The sequence below is a fragment of the Stegostoma tigrinum genome, chromosome 1, assembly GCF_030684315.1.
Source record: "Stegostoma tigrinum isolate sSteTig4 chromosome 1, sSteTig4.hap1, whole genome shotgun sequence".
In the NCBI taxonomy this organism is placed as follows: domain Eukaryota; kingdom Metazoa; phylum Chordata; class Chondrichthyes; order Orectolobiformes; family Stegostomatidae; genus Stegostoma; species Stegostoma tigrinum.
Genome location: NC_081354.1, coordinates 74,035,837 through 74,054,119, shown reverse-complemented (window position 1 = coordinate 74,054,119; position 18,283 = coordinate 74,035,837). Strand labels below are relative to the sequence as shown.

Here is an 18,283-nt window from a genome sequence, read left to right as displayed (position 1 = left end):
GATGGAACTGCATGCAACATTAGTTAGGTCGCAGCCGAAGTACTATATGCAGTTCTGGTTGCAAATCTGTAAGAAAGATATGGTTGCACTGCAGAGCATGTTGCCTTGGCTGGAGTATTTCATCTAAGAACGGAGCCTAGATAGGACAAGGTTATCTACCTTGCAGCAGAAAACGCCGATGGAGGAGAACCTAACTGAGGTATACAAAGTTAAGAGTGGCATGGAAAGGGAGAAACTTTCCCTCTTTGTACAGGGATCAACAATTAGGGTGCACATTTTTAAAGTTAGGTGCACAAGGTTTAGGGGACATTTTCTGCAACGCATGGGCTAAAAGGTGGTAAAAGCAGAAACCTCTAGACACTTCATCACTGGCCGTTCTTCGCAAACAAGGATTATTCTCTTCCAGTTTGTAGGTGGCTGAAGATATTTAAGAAATATTTAAGATAACAAAGTGTGGAGCTGGATGAACACAGCAGGCAAAGCAGCATCTCAGGAGCACAAAAGCTGACGTTTTGGGCCTAGACCCTTCATCAGAGAGCCTCTCTGATGAAGGGTCTAGGCCCGAAACGTCAGCTTTTGTGCTCCTGAGATGCTGCTTGGCCTGCTGTGTTCATCCAGTTCCACACTTTGTTATCTTGGATTCTCCAGCATTTGCAGTTCCCATTATCACGAAGAAATATTTCAAAGAGCACTTGAAGCACGATAGACAGAAGACTATTGGCCAGTGCTGGAAAATACAATTAGAATAGTTGTGTGATGACTGATACGATGGGCCAAACACGTTTTTCCATCCTGCGTCAATTCTATGAATGATCATTGATGCCCTTCTGCCCGTAGATGACGAAGTTGAAGTCGCCATAGTCCCACTACAGACTAATTGTGAGTTTAACCTGATGGCCACTATGACACGAATAACGTTTAAACATCTTCAACAGCAATCTCACCCAGTGCGAGAAATGAGCCAGTATTTAAAAGCACACGCCGGTTTCCCCACCCCCCATCATTCGAGCCGTCAAAATGCGAGTGCGCATGTGTACAATAGACAACTTCGGTCTTCGGAGTCCCCTCATCGATCACGTGGGAGCGGTGCTGGCAGTCGCACCCCGAGCGTGGAGGGCGATGCGCGCGTGCGCAGCATCCGCCCCAGCGTCACTACCCGCCCAGCCGCCGTAAGCCCTCCTCGTTTCATCTCACGGGCTGGAGAGTATGCGGGGGTCCGACGGAAGGGGGCGCTATCGGCCACCCTCGGCTGGGGCTGTGGGGTGGGGAATCCGCGCGTGCGCAGCGGTCTGCCCCTCGGAGAGTCGCAGTGAGCGGCGGCTAGCGGAGGGGGCGCTCGTTGGTCGCTGTTGCTGGGTTGCTGGTGGACCCCGGTGCCTGGGAGGAGGGAGCGGAGCCGGCGATGTTTCCCAGTGTCACTCTCAGGGCTCTTCAGTTCAGCCTCGGGTGAAAATGGCCACCAGAAGAAAGAACGGCAGCGACACAACCCTCCCGACTGCTCTGACATCCCTTTGCGCCGTCGGTTTGCGGGACTTCACAGGATAAAACACCAGTATTGAGAGAAAAGGAGGAGGGTAAGGGGGGACGGCGAGGAAAAAAAAAGCACCAACCTTCATCTCTCCTTCGTCCGCTCGGGACATTTATTTTTCCTGGTGAGTTGAATCTTTTTGGAAAAAAGGAACAATCTCGTCTTCTTCAAGCAGCCGTGAATTGGAAATGGCAGGGGTAGGGATCCTAGTATCCCGGAAAGCCTGGCCGTGTGAAGCTGGGCTCCTATTTATCCAGCTTCATTTATTTTCCCTTTTCCCCTCCTATTAGATTCCAGGCTGTTTCCGGCAGGGCGGGTTTCCGGTTGCGGGGTTTTAAAAGGAGCCGACATTCGGGTCGCCAACGGCACCCTCAACCCCTCCAGACAGCCCGTCCGTCACCGCGGGCGGGGGATGGAAAGAGGGAAAGACGGCAAGACGGCCGCATCCCTAACACCACCACCACCACCACCACCACCACCTCAGTCTCGTCCCCCCCAGCTCCCCCTCCACCTGGCTCTGGCTTTAGGCCGCTCTCATTTCTCGCTCTCCCACTGGAAACAATCCCAAATTATTGTTAAAAAGACATCTCAACGTAAACATGAACGATTTCCTCGCGGGGGTTTCGGCGATTACAGAAAAGCTGCTTTATTTTCGGGCAGGAGACATCTGTACTAACTTCATGCAATATTGATTTGATGAAATCTCGGCTTCACACCGTTCTGCTGGATCCGTTGCATCCTTAGCAACAAGGTTTTAATCATTACGTTTAAAATGTACCCGCAATTTGCTTAATGTGTTTTTTCCCTTTAATTTCAACATTACTTGAAGTATCGTGCATTGGAGGGAACTGTATGAACTTGGATTACTTACTCTCCAGAGTATTTATCGTACCATTGGTGCCAACGTGTGAAACTGCAGTTGTTGGCTTTTCGAGATCTGAGTCAATGAGCCAATTCAAAGGTTTAACTGCTAGAAAGCAGGCCTTGTTACCCCTCGAGTAACAAATACTGCTGCTCACCATAATAGAATGGTTCATTTAAGGAAGACTAATTATTCAAGAAGTATCTTTTCTGTTATTTACAGTCAATTGAAAATCGGTCGGTAATTTGTAATGTATTGGCAGATTTGTGGGATTAGTTCTGAAAATATCAATAAACATAGTATGCTGCAGGCCTATTCAAACTGTTGTAATCAAATCTTGATTTGACTCTCGTGGACCAAATGGGAGCTCAATAGCCCTTCACTTACCTTGGTTATAAACTTTGTCTTCCCCACTTTTTTATTACTGTAACACAGTCTTGCTGGCACCTTTACTTTTATTCAGTAAGAATTCTTATTCCCTTATGGAGGGCAATGGCACTGTCAATAATGATATCAAAGGACAACAACTGAATTCAATGTTGGATAAAACACACAATTTTGGGAAAAAAATTATCCTGTTGAACTGCTTTTAATCTTTTGTGTGACCTGATAGTTGGATTTCACTGCATGTTTGAAGCTGTAAACCTGAAATGACTAACTTAACAAATATGAGGTTCTCTCTCCTGTTATGATATCCAACAGTCATTGTTTACAAATGCAAATTACCTGGAGGGCATTCCAAGTTATAACTTTTATAATTTTTACAATTACCTGATTGAACCCTGACTGATGACAGTCTACAACCTAGGAATAACTTTTTTGAAAACTTTAATAGGAGGCTAACCTACCTAAGGACTTGGAATTTTTGCAAGCAATCTAGTAATCCCCATTACCAGCTAACCGCGTTCTTCGGGCTCAGGAGTGTAAAGAGTCATTGTTCTGCCTTTCTTGGGAGGAGCTTAAATATCACAGGTAGATCTTAAGTGAGAAATGTTGAATGTTGACAGTAAAAGACAGCGCTGTGTCCAAATAGCTTTTCTGATGGAAGGGTCTAGGCCCAAAACGTCAGCTTTTGTGCTCCTAAGATGCTCCTTGGTCTACTGTGTTCATCCAGCTGCACACTTTATCACTGTGTCCAAATAAACAGTTAAAGCCCCAGTTGTACCATGAAAATAGTCAACTCTATCAGAAATGTTGACAGTGAATTTTTCAAAATTGCACATTTCCCCTTTAGCATTTTTTAATGTCTGTTAATTCCGTGTTTCAGACAACATTTATATCAATTGATATAAATGTTATTTGAGACTTGTGGTAATTTGCTCGATGTTATAATCTTCAGATAGTGTTACCTAGGTGCTGACTGCCACAATGATATATCATTGTTTATTAGGCTTTTAAGTGTTTGGAGAAACATTAGATCTGAGGTTCACATCACTTTTAAACTGACAAGACTCCCCCTTGAAGCCTCAAGGCACGCAAGAGTGCTTTACAACTTGGTAATGCATACCTTCTTCAGAAAGTTGATTATGACAATTTTCTGGAAACTTGTTCTTCTTGGTAGTGTGGCCTGTCAGAAAATGCTAATATTGAGTACCCTAAAGTTTCACAACCAGATAGTGATCAAGTCAGTTAAGAGCTGAAGGGGCTCGGTTAGACATCAAAGTAATGGGGGGGCATGTATGAGCTGGGAAAAAAGATTCCTATCTATTCGCTTGTTGGAAATTATTTTGTCAGTAAGAAATTCTTTGGCAATTATTACTTCCAAAAGTGGTCTGGAAATATATTTAAACATGGAAATAAAATATGACTGATTATGCTTTGTGAAATATTGAGTAAAGGGAATGACTATGGAGGCCATTTTATAAAAAAGACTGTGCTCTCTGCAATTTTCTCCTTGGTCTGGTTGAGGTATTATGTCTTGTGTAGCTATTCAAATGTCACCTCGATAAATGTCAATGAATTATTTGACAAAGTGAACCTGCAACTACCTTGAATGAAATCTGATAAAGAAACATTGAATTTTGGATGTTCTAAGTTTATACAATGGACTACTCACTGCATAAACTCTGAAATAATAGGAGGAAACAAATTGAAACTAATATGGCATACTAATGATTTCCTAGTATCAGTCATTTAATTTTAAAAGGGGTTTGGTAGGTTTAGTCCTGTCTAAATGAATAGTGTTTGGAAAACTTTGTTCTGACATCTACTTTTTGTTTTGTTTTAATACCACTGGACCAAGAAGTTGATCATTATATTTTACTTTGACTCATTAGTTTTGTCTTAAACTGAATACAATTTTCATATAGTTGTTGTTGCAGTTGGGTTGTGCTAGAATGATTCATCTTGCCTCCTGATTAGTTAATATGAAACATCTGGAGTAATTTAAGATGTCTTCGGGTGGTGTTTTATAGATTTTCTTAGAAGAACAAACCAGATGGGCTGAATAACTTCCCTAACAGGCTTTCCCAGCTGTTAGTTTACCTCTGAACTACTTCACTGACTGTGCCATGTTGTCTTTTAAGTTTGCTCCCAAAAATCTGTTTTTCTGTCAGTTTTTAAGGTCTTAAAAACTATTTCTAACCAACTTTCTAATGGGCTTTCCTAATACTTCTGTTTTTGACTGTGTGTCATTGTTAATGTTCGTGCTTTTCTAAATATACATCCACATTAAAGATGATGCATAAATCATTAATGGTGCTAGAACTGACCTATGACTTACAGTTTTAAATGTTATTACTGTATATCTGTTTAGATAAATGTTATGGTCAGCATAATGTGGAGTGAGGAAAATTCAGCAGCAACCTCTTAGATCTGGTGAATTGGCCATTGTTGTGTTCAGCACAAATTACATCAAGATGCCGCATCATAGATGTTTATTTTTGGCAATTTTCTGCTGATGTGCTGGGAGCTGTGCATATTTCCAATTTTCTTACGAGAAATTTAGTTCAGATGGGATTTTTGTTATTTAGGAGCACTTCCTCCTTGTGTTTAGAAGTGGATTATTTTATTTTGTATTTCCATTAATATTGCTTTGAAATTGGCAACAAATTCCACATTTAATATTTGTTAACAACATGCTTAAAGAGGTGGGGGTGTGGTCTCTAGAGATTGAGAATTTTTAAAAAAAAGGTAGCATCCATTGGTGTTTCTATAGATAGCACTACTTTCAATTTCAACACGAGCAGAAACTCGGTTATTCTAGGTGGAGCCAGTCATGTTTGTCTGCCAGGGAATGAGTGGTGACACCTGCTAAAATAAATTGGCAGATCCATTTTGTGTTCACTAGTGTGCACAAATATTTCCCCAGCCAAGTATGAGCAATTGTTTTTCTTTTCTAGCTGCTGTAAAATGGGATGTGTACTATAAGTATGACAGTCTGCTCTGAGGTATTGCTTCAGAGGTGTTCCAAAGACTTTTAAAATACATAACAGTAAGACCAGGCTGAGATAAGCTTCCTCTTGTGGGCAAATATATTTAAACCATTTGACATTATTCTGGGGTAGTATTAATTTGAACTTGGTTTGAATAATTGTTTCTATTGTTTTTCTTTCTCCTGTTTGAGCTAAAACCCAAAATACCCTAATAACATAAATTGCTGAGGAGAAACTCAGCAGGTCTGGCGGCATCAGTGAAGAAAGAAGCAGTTAACATTTTAGGATCCAGTGACCCTTAGGAGTTTTTGTTATTTTAAATCTACATCTGCAGTTTTAGCTCTGAAGGGCCACTGGTCTTTGAACATTGACTCTTGTTTCTCTCTCCAGAGATGTTTCTGTTTGTTTCTGATTTCCAGCATTTGCAGTTCTTAAATGCTAGAGCAATTCAAGGCCCTGAAAGTTTATTTCCCTTTAGTGCCCATCCAAATTCCTCTTGAAATCATCATCTCATCGTCAGTGATAGCACTTGTGTAGATAAGTTTTTCCTCACATTCCCCTCCTTGCATCTGCAGCTCAAAATGCTAAATCTTTCTCCCCTTTGTCTTTGTACCATCAGCAACTGGGACTGCTTCTTAGACTTGTCACCTCAACTAAATTTTCCCCTTAACCTCCTTTTCTCCAAGGAGAACATCTTCAACTTCTGACCTAATCTTTCTTTTATTCTTTCACGGGACGTGAGTGTCACTGGCTGGGCCAATATTCATTGCTCCTTGAGAAGTTGTTGACAATCTGTTTCTTGAACCAGTGCAGTCCTTGTACTGTCGATAGACAAAATGCTTTTAGGGAGGGAATTGCAGGATTTTGACCCATGGATACTGAAGGAAGGGTGAGATATGTCCAAGTTAGGATGGTGAGTGGCTTCGAGGGGAACTTGCAGGTGGTGCTCCTATGTATCAGCTGCCCTTCCCCTTCTAGATGGACGTGGGTCATGGGTTTAGAAGGTGCTGTTTAAGAAGTCTTATTGCATTTCTGTAGTGCATCTTGTAGATAGTAAACACTGCTACTACTGAGTGGCATCAATGGAGGGAGTGGATGCTTGTGCATATGGTACCAAATCCAGTGGGCTGTTTTGTTCCTGGATTGTGTAAAGCCTTGAGGGTTGTTGGAGCTGCACTCATCCAGGAAAGTGGGGAGTATTCCATCACACACCTGACTTGTTCCTTATAGATGGTGCAAAGGCTTCGGGGAGTCAGGAGGTGAGTTACGTGATTCAGGATTGATAGCCTCTGACCTGCTCTTGTTGTGATGGTATTTACATCATGAGTGTATAAAATCCACTGCCCTGGAATCACTTTGGTAGACCTCTGAGTCCTTTCAAGGACCCTCACATGACTCCTAAAGTCTACTGTCTGATGTTTTAGTTGAGCCCTTAGCCTGTTTCAGATATAGCAGACTCAACCAGAGAAATGTTATACCTTCACTTCAATTATAGTTAGCACAAGTAATTTTGAGATTTTAATCCTGGGCAGTGTCACAGCACTGGATAAACCAGATCCACTGCAAATCCCTTGCAATCTTAAGTTTAATGAAATGAATCTGGAACGGGTTCAGAAAAGATTTACAAGTGTGTTGCCAGAATTGGAGGGTTTTTGCTATGGCGAGAGGCTGAATAGTCTGGGGCTATTTTCCCTGGAGTGTCGGAGGCTAAGGGGCGACCTTTTAGAGGTTTATAAAATCTTGAGGGGCATAAATAGCTGATGTCTTTTCCCCCGGGTGGGGTAGTCCAGAACTAGAGGGCATAGATTTAAGGTGAGAGGAGAAGGATTTAAAAAGGTCCTAAGGGACAACTTTTTCATGCAGAGGGTAGTGTGTTTAGAACAAGCTGCCAGAAAGAAGTGGTGGAACCTGGTGCAGTTACAACATTTAAAAGTCATCTGGATGGGTACATGAATAGGAAGGGTTTACAGGGATATGGGCCAAATGCTGGCAAATGGGATGAGATTAATTTCAGATATCTGGTCAGCATGGATGAGTTGGACCGAAGGGTCTGTTTCCACACTATACATCTCTACATGACTCATGTTTGTGTGAGGGATGTGTTGCGTGAAATGCGGGAGACATGGTGGAGGGCGTTCTTGATCACTGCAGGGGGGAAGTTGCGGTCATTGAAGAATGCGGACATCTGGGATGTGCGGGAGTGGAATGCCTCATCCTGGGAGCGGATACAGCGGAGGTGAAGGAATAGGGGATGGAATTTTTGCAGGAGGGTGGGTGGGAGGAGGTGTAGTCTAGGTAGCTATGGGAGTCGTTGGGCTTGAAGTGGACATCAGTTTCTAGCTGGTTGCCTGAGTTGAAGACAGAGCGGTCCAGGAAGGTGAGAGATGTGTTGGAGATGGCCCAGGTGAACTTGAGGTTAGGGTGGAAGGTGTTGAAGTGGATGAACTGTTTGAGCTCCTTTTGGGAGCAAGAGGCAGCGCCGATACAGTCATCAATGTAACGGAGGAAGAGGTGGGGTTTGGGGCCAGTGTAGGTGCAGAAGAGGGACTGTTCCACGTACCCTGCAAAGAGGCAGGCATAGCTTGGGTCCCATGCGGGTACCCGAGGCCACCCCCTTTGTCTGTAGGAAGGGGGAGCAAGAGGAGCTCGAACAGTTCATCCACTTCACCAACACCTTCCACCCTAACCTCAAGTTCACTTGGACCATCTCCAGCACATCCCTCTCACCTCCCACATTGGACCCTGCAGTCCAATGGTATCAATGTGGACTTCACAAGTTTCAAAATCTCCCCTCCCCCCACTGCATCCCAAAACCGGCCCAGTTCGTCCCCCGCCTCCCTAACCTGTTCTTCCTCTCACCTATCCCCTCCTCCCACCTCAAGACGCACCTCCATTTCCTACCTACTAACCTCATCCCACCTCCTTGACCTGTCAGTCCTCCCTGGACTGACCTATCCCCTCCCTACCTCCCCATCTATACTCTCCTCTCCACCTATCTTCTCCTCTATCCATCTTCGGTCCGCCTCCCCCTCTCTCCCTATTTATTTCAGAACCCTCTCCCCCATCCCCCTCTCTGATGAAGGGTCTAGGCCCGAAACGTCAGCTTTTGTGCTTCTAAGATGCTGCTTGGCCTGCTGTGTTCATCCAGCTCCACACTTTGGATTCTCCAGCATCTGCATTATCTCTGATCACGATTTTATCCCTAGATTTAATGATTGGATTGCCTTCACAGCTCTCTGCTGTTGCTTTTAAATTGGACTCGTTGTTGCTTTAGCATTTTTAAAAAACATCCAATCTACACGAGCGTATTATGTGCGCAGAATTATCTCCATTTCAATAGAGGAAGAAATGAAAATACAACATCAAAGGGGAAATATCAGCATAATAATTTGTATTGGAATTATTGAATAAATCAAAAACTAACATTTTGTGCACTATTTATGAACTAATTTTAAGATTATTTTTCTTTCACTGGAAATAGATGTTAATCATGCATCTGTCATGTTTGATACCTTCTTTGAAGAATTCATTGAAATTATGCTTTTCTAGTATTACACTATACTTCCAAAAATCTCAGAATCTGGAGATCAGAACTATAAATATAGTAGACAACCCTTGCATTTTAACTCAGTGAGAACTGCTGTTAGTTTGTAGGAGATTTTATTTGACCATGATCTTGTCCTTTAAGCTGTTAATTGATCATTTTAAAAAAAGCTATCTGTGGAATAGTTGATTTTGGATTATACTTCACTGATTAGCAAGCAGAGCACAACTGCATGAAAGACAAGGCTGAAGCATTTGCAGTCATCTTCAGGCAGGAATGTGTGGATGATCTAACTCTATCTTCCCCTAAGGCCCCTAGCATCTCAGATGCTACTTTCAGCCAATGTTGATCATTCCACGTGATATCAAGAAATGTGAAAGTACTCATCACTGAAAAGGCTATGGACCCTGAAGCTCCAGAAGTGTTTACATCCTTAGCCAAACTGTTCTGGTGCATTTACAACACTGGCGTCTACCTGGCCAATAGGAAATTTGCCCTATATGTTTTACCCATAAAAAGCAGGATCACTTCACCCTCGTTAGTTACCACACCATCAACCTACTCTCAATAGTCAACAAAGTAATGGAAGGTGTTGTCAATGATGCTATCAGTGGTACTTAGTTTGAGTTCCACCATGGTCATTCAGTGGTCCAGACATGGACAAGCAAGTGATTACCCTTAATATCTTCGTGTGTGTGTTGGGGGTGCGTGAGGGAGGGCACTTCTCTTTGCTTAAGTCATACCTAGGACAAAGGATATGTGGTTATTGGAGATTAGTCTGTCAGTTTTAGGGGATTGCTGCAAATGTTCATTAGATATCTTACAATCAACACTCATCCATGCTGTATGACTTATATTCTGAGATGTTGTTACACAAAAACTGGAGCAGGTGGAACTAGTTCCTCAAGCTAGTATCCTAGGTCCACCTGTTTTCTGCTGTTTCAAAAATGAACTTTGCTCCAGCATGAGATCAAAAGTGAGTGTTTTGACAAAAGATGTTTTTGAACCATTGGTGAAACTTCAGATCCTCAAACTGTGTCCATATGCAGTAGGACCTGGACAGCTAACTGGCAAGAACCACTTGCCAGGTCTTGACCATTGCAAACAAGAGAGAATCCTGCCTTTTCCCTTGATAGTGACGTTTACCATCACTGTATTCAATTACTATCAGTATGCATGGAGGCTACGGAATAGGCAGAAGCTGAACTGAACCAGCCATATCATAATATAGAGCTGTTCAGAAGCTGGGAGCTCTGCAGTGAGTAACGTAACTTCAACCCCTCAGACCTTTTCTACCATCTACAATGCACAACTCAGAATGTGATGGAATACCCTCCACTTGCCTGGATGGGTGCAGCTCCAGTTGCACTCAAGCATGTTGCCATTCAGGGCAAAGTAGCCTGAGGGAGAAGGGCATCAGGAGCATGGGAACATGCATCTGCAAATTTTTCTTGAAATTCCATACCATCTGAATTGCATCAAGGTTCGTGCATAGCATTGGACCAAGTCCTGGTGTTTCTCACTTGTGGCTGATGCTCCGTGTTGACTTCAACCTACATGCAACATTGTTACCCCATCACAAATCAGTTTGCTTTAACTATGGATTTTTCTGGTTTGCTGCCAGATTTTAATGTATTCAAGTTTTACATTGTCAGGCCTATATAATTTGTTTTTACCTCAAGACCGTTTGCATAGATGTTTTGGCTTCTGCTCCAAATTACTTATCAAGGTATATAAATCCCGGGGATTTGATCAGGCGTATCCCAAAAGCTTGTGAGAAGCTAGGAAAGAGATTGTGCTGAGGTATTTGTATCATTGGCAGCCGCAGATGAAACACCGGAAGACTGAAGGTTGGCTAATGTTTTCAAAAAAAAATCTATAAGGGAAAAACCAGGGAACTATAAACCGGTGAGCCTCACGTTGGTAGTGGCTTTAAAAAATTGTTGGAGGGGATTCTCGGGGTAAGGATTTACATGCATTCAGAAAGGCACGGACTGATTAGGGATAGTTAACATGGCTTTGAGCATGGGAAATTGTGTCTCACTAACTCAGTTGAGTTTTTTGAAGACAGAAGAATGAAGGCAGATTGGCAGATGTTGTTTGTATGAACTTCAAGGAATTCAACAAGGTTCTGCATGGCAGACTGGTAAGGCTAGATCACATGAAATAGAGGGGGAGCCAGCCAATTGGATACAAATTTAGCTTGAAGGGAAGAGACAATGGCTGGTGGTAGAGGGTTGCTTTTTGGCCTGGAGATAAGTGACCATCTGTGCGCATCAATCATTGCTGGGTCCACTGCTTTTTGTCTTTTTATAAATGATTTGCACGTGAATATGGGATGACACCAACATTGGTTGTGTAGTGACAGCGATGATCATTAATTCGGAGTATAACGGGACCTTGAGCAGATGAGCCAATGGACTGAGGCTTGGCAGATGGAGTTTAATTTAAATGAATGTCAGGTGTTGCTTTTTGGTAAGGCAAACCAGGCCAGGACTTGTACTTCCCAGGGCCCTGCTGAATGCAGAGACTGAAAGGTATAGGTGCGTTGTTCCTTGAAAGCGGAGTTGCAGATAGACAGCGTGATGAAGGCGGCATTTGGCATGCTTGCCTTTATTGGTTTGTGCATTGACTATAGGAGTTGCGATGTCATGTTGCGGCATACAGGACATTGAGGCCACTTCTAAAATACTTGTACTATTCTGGTTGCCCTTTGATAGGAAAGATGTTGTTAATCTGGAAAGTGTACAGAAAAGATTTACAAGAATGTTACCTGCTAAGTTTCTGCAGAATTTTGTCTCTTTCAAAAATCTCTAGCTTTTGGCTAGACCTAGCCCGGGTCCTAGAGCTCCCAAAACCTTCAATAACAGTAATGGTATACTCGTATATCTTGTGACTCAGACTGCAGTTTAGGAAGGAAACCACAAGTGCAAGAATTCTAAAATAAGCAGATTGCATACAATCATAATTGTTTTGCCTCTCTTTGAAGATGCACATTAGCCTTTTTTAGCTTCTAAATATTGAAATTAAAAGACAAGTCATCAACGATGGATATTAAACAGTTTTACAAAGAAACTTCAAAAATTGGTATAGGAGTAGGCCATTCAGCCTTTGAGCCTGAACCACCATTCAATGTGATCATGCAACTTCAGTATCCCATTCTTGCTCTCTCTCCACCCCTTGATCCGTTTGGCTACAAGAGCCACATCAGCTGCTCCTTGAATATATCAGACAAATTGGCCCCAAAAGTTTGCTTTGGGAGAGAATTCCACAGGTTCACAACTGTTTTCAATGAAGAAATTCTTCCTCATCTCAGTCCTGGATGGCTTACCCGTTATTCTTAGACTGTAGTCCCTAGTTCTGGATTTCCCCAACACTGGGAACATTTTACTTGTATCTAGCCTGTCCAGTCCTATCAGGGTTTTGCGCTTCTGAGATCCCCTCCTCATTCTTCTAAACTCCAACAAGTAGAAGCCCAGTTGATCCAGTCTTTCTTCATATGTCAGTCCTTCTATCCTGGCAATCGTCTGCTAAACCTTCGCTGGACTCCCTCAATAGCAAGAATATCCTTCCTCAGACTAGAAGACCAAAACTGTGCACAATACTGAAGTAGTGGCCTCACCAAGGCCCAGTATGACTGTAGCAAGGCATCCCTACTCCGACACCCAAGCTTTTGCTCTGAATGCCAGCATGCCATTAGCTTTCCTCACGACCTGCTGCATCTCCATGCCAACCTTCAACTGTTCCACTATGATACCCAGGTCTTGTTTCACCTCACCTTTTCCTAAACTGCTGCTTTTTAGATAATCTGCCTTCCTGTTTTCACAACCAAGGTGGATAACCTCTCATTTATCCACATTATATTGCATATGTCAAGTATTTGCCCATTCAGCCAGTCTCTTAGCATCCTTCCCCCAGCACATACTACCACCTAGCTTAGTGTCAACTGCAAATTTGGAGATACTGCATTCAATTTCTTGTCCAAATCGTTCATGTGCACAGTAAACAGCTGAGGTCCCAGCATTGAACTGTGTGGCACCCCGCTTGTCTCTGGCTCCCACTCTGAGAAGGACCTGTTTATTCCAACTGTTCGCTTCATGTCTGCCAAGCAGTTCTCTGTCCATGTCAATACTTTGCCTCCAGTGCCATCAGCCTTAATTTTCCTTACTAATCTGTTGTTTGGAACCTTGTCAAAAGCCTTTTGGAAGTCCAGATACACAACATCTACTGATTTCAACCTTGTCCACTCTACTGATCACATCCTCAAAAATCCCAGAAGATTAATCAAGCATGATTTCCATTTAGTGAATGCATACTGACTTATACTGATTTTGTCACCACTTTCCAAACACTCAGTAGGGAAAATTATGTTGTAGATTTCACTTGATTGAAGAGCCTGTAACTTGCACTTCCTCCTGTATGAAATAAGTATATGTGCCTTTTGCTTATTATAACAAATCTGGAAGAAACTTCTACAGCTTGGTATTGGGACCCAATTGTGTACTGCATCCATTGAACTATTGGGGAAATTAAGGACAAGTAAAGGATACCAATTTGATTTATAGTAATTAGATGTTGTGTGATGGAACTTTTTTGTTTCCTTCTTTGACAAAAGCATTATATTTAAAGCAAGGCTGCCATTCTCAGATTTGATTAAGAAGTAGTCACAGCTACTGAGTGATTAGGCAGTGGCATTGTGTATCTTGATTTTTCAGTAGCTGGTAAAAAGGTGGTGCATTATGTGACTTATTTGTTTAAAGCATAACTGCTTACAGCTCATGAATGAATGAATTTACTCTGTTTGAAATGACTGTGGAAGCACATTCATATTCCAAGGGGATTTAATTTTTGTGGATAATCAGCTGCAAGAAACTCAGATAAATTTGCATGCAATACAGTAAGATTAAGGAATTGAAATTGATAATCCAAAACAGCAGTGTGTCAATGTTGTCACCCCTTCCTGCCAGCAGAATAGGAAATAATGTGTGAGAAGATGGAATTCTGGGCTGGTCCCTCCAGTTGAGTTGAATTTTTGAGCTTTGTCATGTGATCACACCAACCAGTGGAGTCAAGCTGTGTCACAGCACAGAATTACTGGGAAGGCATCATTTGATATCTCGATCTCTCTGAAACTCGGCAAATATGAGTAAACTTGAGAAAGTTGAAGGTGCTGTTGATTGGAGACAAAATGAAGTTATTCAACAAATGGAGAACCATGGTGAAAAATTAAAAAGTGGGCATCAGTTTGGAGGGGGAGATTTCACTGTGTTCTGAAGCACAATGTGAATATCTTGAAAATTGATGGACTGGATCACACTTGTCTGAAGACAGAATGATAAGCAAGAGAAGACTGGTTTTGCCAGAGCTAATTCTCAACATTTTCAATTCCTTTCACTGCACAAGGTCAGACCTGTAAGATATGAACAAATTGAAAAAGTAGACTCTCATATATTTACTGAATTGTTCTGCCTTCATTTGTTCATGCATTTGAGGGAAAACTCGATTGCATAGGGTCCACCTCAGCATATCAAAATTCCACTATGCATGAATTGCAGGCTATGTCTACAAACTCAACTTATTGCAATTTTACTGTGGTAACTTATTCAGCCCCCTGATCTAATCTATCTTTTGTTTTTTTATGAAGTACCTCTAAATGTAATAATCCTCAATCACATTTGATTAAGACTGAACTTGTTTGGTATTTTTGGTCAGCATACTTGTCCGTAGTTACCCTTGACAAGCTGTCTTAAGCATTCTGTTTGCTGCTGATCCTTCCTACCAGAATTTTGGAGGTGAGTGCCAGGCCTTTTATTCAGTGGCACTGAAGGTACAGCAATATATTTCCAAGTCTAGGTGTTGAGTGGCTTGGAGGGTAATTTGCAGTGGTTGTTTGCCAATTAAACTGCTCTTATCCTTCTCGGTGGAAGTGGTTGTAGGTTTAGAAGGTGCTGTCTAGGGAATCTTAGTGAATTTCTGTAGTGAAACTTGTGAATGGTGGACAGTGGTGCTATAGTCAGTTGTAGAGGGAGTGAATATTTGTGGATGTAGTATTTTTTTCCTGGATGATATTGAGATTCTTGTGTTGTTGGAGTTGCACTTATGGGCAAGTGGTAATTAGTCCTTCGCACTCCTGACTTTTGCCTGGTGGATAATAGACAAGCTCTGAGTAATCGGGAGATCAAATACTTGCCACAGAAATCCTAGCTGCTAATCTGCTGTTAGAGCCACAGTATTTAATATGGCTAGTCCAGTTCAGTTTCTGGTTGATGGTAACTTGCATGATGTAGATGGCAAGGAGTCCTGTAATGGCAATGAGGACTCTAGTTTTGCTAGGCTCCTTAATTCCACAATCTTGTCAAATGCAGTCTCAATGTCAAGAACAAACAGTCTTGCCTTGGCTTTGCAATTATACTTTGTTTTTCTCTCATTTGAACCAAGGCTGTGTGGAGGTCGGGAGCTGAATTCTCCCAACAGAACCCAAACTAACTTTGAGAAGAAGTTATTTGTGAGTGGGTGTTGCTTGATAGCACTGTTGGTTGTCCTTTTATCACTTTATTGATGATTAAGAATAGACTGGCTAGCATTTTTCAGTAGAAATGGCATCACCCTATTTTGCAGCTATGAGTCTTTTTCTGTTGAGCATCTTATACATTTGTATAACTTAATCCATATCCAGTGACTTCACCTTGTGCCCAGCCTTGTCCTTCATATATAATTAATCAAATCATCCCTCAGATATTTTAAGATCAGAATAGCCCAGACAAGGCAAGCTACTAAAGCTGTGGCCTCTAATTTTGCTGAAAATTCTCATTGTCTCCTTACTAAAAGTGCAAAAGAATGCAAAGATTGAATGCAGTATGGTAGCCCTCATTTAATATTGCCCTGTTCAATGTCATTTTGTGACTTTATTTTAATGACTTGTTTCTTGGAGTTGGTGGTATTTCCCATATCATGTTGTGTTATGCATTGCCATGTCTCATTGTCATTTCCTGACAATGGGACCCAATTGGCAATCCCCAATCTTAATTTATTACCGACAAAAACAAAGTTGCTAAAAAGTGTAGCAGGTCTGGCAGCACTTGTGAAGGAACAAATACTTAACGTTTCCGGTCTGGTGACCCTTCCTCAGAACACTTAATTTGTTAGAGATTGGCCACAGGTAAGTGTGTTAGTGGGACAGATCTGCTTGATTTCTGGCTTTTACTTTGGGGAGTGTCATGCATATAATGTCTGAACTCGCCCTCACATAATGCCTCTACCCCTTTCAGCCTACCTTTGTCACCTCACCTCCTTTTGTTCTCCTTTGCAGCATCTCTCTTGCTGCTTTGCAGCACCCCCTTGTGTGATGGTGCATCCTTCTTGTGGTTTCTTTCTTTCTGAAAGGAATTTATTATTACTGGAAGTTGTAATGTTGTTCCTTAAATGTCTATACTATTTCTGTAACCATTTTACCTTTTAAACTATATTCCATTTTTACTTTAACTGAATTTTTCCTGATACTGTTGTCATTGTCTTTATTAACATTTAAGACCTTAGTTTCAGACAGAAATTGCTCACTCTTAAACTGAAAATTAAATGGCATTGTGTCGTGGACTGTCTTAGCTAGAGAATCTCTTACTCTCGGTCATTTGCTAATTATTTCTCATCACATGTATTTAGGTCTATGATAGTTTATTCCCTGGTTGGCTCCACAATGTATTGTCTTAATGAACTGTCCTTACTGCGTTCCATGAACTCGTTCTCCAAGCTATTTTGCCAATTTGAATTTGTCTAATCTGTATAATTATTGTAGTACAATTCTTACAAATCCCTTTTTTTAATGCTCAGTACTCATTTAAACAAAATTTTAAGGCACGACCTTCCCTAACAGTCATGCTGACCATCCCTGACCAGTTAATGCCTTTCTAAGTGACTGTTTGTTTGTTTGTTTATTTAATCCCTCAGATTGATTCTAACAAATTACCCACTACTGAAGTAAGACCAATTGGCTTATAACTGTTTGGCATTTCATTCCTTCATAGAACAGAGAACGGCACAGCACAGTACAAGCCTTTTAGCCCATTTTTCTTTAAACAATGGAGCCACATTTGTATTCTGGTACCTCACCTGTGTCTGGTGAAGATTGGAAAATAATCCTGTGTCCTTGGGAACAATCCATCCAGCCCTGGCAATTTATCCACTTGCAAGGATTCCAACTCCTTACACTTCCTCTGTTCTGTTATGTGCATTCAGACTAAAGAGCTTTTACTTCTGTGTCTTCACCATTTTTCCTAATTTTGACAATATTTCCTAGTGTAGTTTATAGTTGCACACTCTCTCCCCTTCTGTCATACCAGTTATCAGTACATTTCTAGTTATCCCGCATCATTGCCTTTCTCTTTAACTTTCTAGACTTCACGTTGCTTGACACTCCCTGCAGCCCTAGTTTTATAATTTGTAAGCGCAACTAGACTGAGCTTTGTTCAGGTAAAGATATCCCAATGGTACATCTCTTCTTGCTGCAGTACTGGCTGTAGTGCTCCATGAATTGAAAACTGCTTCTCCCGTACCACTCTGAGCTGATTATTCAACCCCAGAATTTATTTTATATATTCTTTTTGTAGAATATGGCATCAAGGTCCAGACCAACGTCTTTGTTACTGACCCCTAATTGTCCTTGAAATAACTTTTAAACATGCACCAAGCAATCACCTGCTAATCTAATTTAAGCCTTGACCATTCACTAGTTACTATGAATAAATAAAATTCTCAAGTTAACAATTGGACTTTGTCTGTTGTTTTGCAACAGTAAAACCTTTTTGGAGAGTTTATGAACCACACTCAATTTGTAACAGTTAACTTAACTTATCTTTCTGCCACAGTGATGAACACCAATTTACTTTCAGTTGATTACCAGATAATCAGTGTTAACTCATATTTTCGGATAACTGGGCTCAACTAGCTTGCAATCTAAAAGACCAGCAAAGTCTGACTGC

General features: G+C 41.7%; 1 protein-coding gene and 1 long non-coding RNA gene across 4 annotated transcripts in view; one reads left to right on the top strand and one right to left on the bottom strand.

Moving 5' to 3' along the window:
• LOC125451087 (uncharacterized) overlaps positions 1-1,987 on the bottom strand; it is a 54,459-nt gene extending 52,472 nt beyond the window's left edge. For both annotated transcript variants that reach the window (XR_007247208.2, XR_009445795.1), the window contains exon 1: positions 1,611-1,987. This is a non-coding gene — a long non-coding RNA (uncharacterized LOC125451087). The remainder of the gene's footprint in view (positions 1-1,610) is intronic.
• wdfy3 (WD repeat and FYVE domain containing 3) overlaps positions 1,324-18,283 on the top strand; it is a 381,322-nt gene continuing 364,362 nt past the window's right edge. For both annotated transcript variants that reach the window (XM_048527789.2, XM_048527782.2), the window contains exon 1: positions 1,324-1,652. The gene's annotated coding sequence lies outside the window, so the exon portion shown is untranslated. The remainder of the gene's footprint in view (positions 1,653-18,283) is intronic.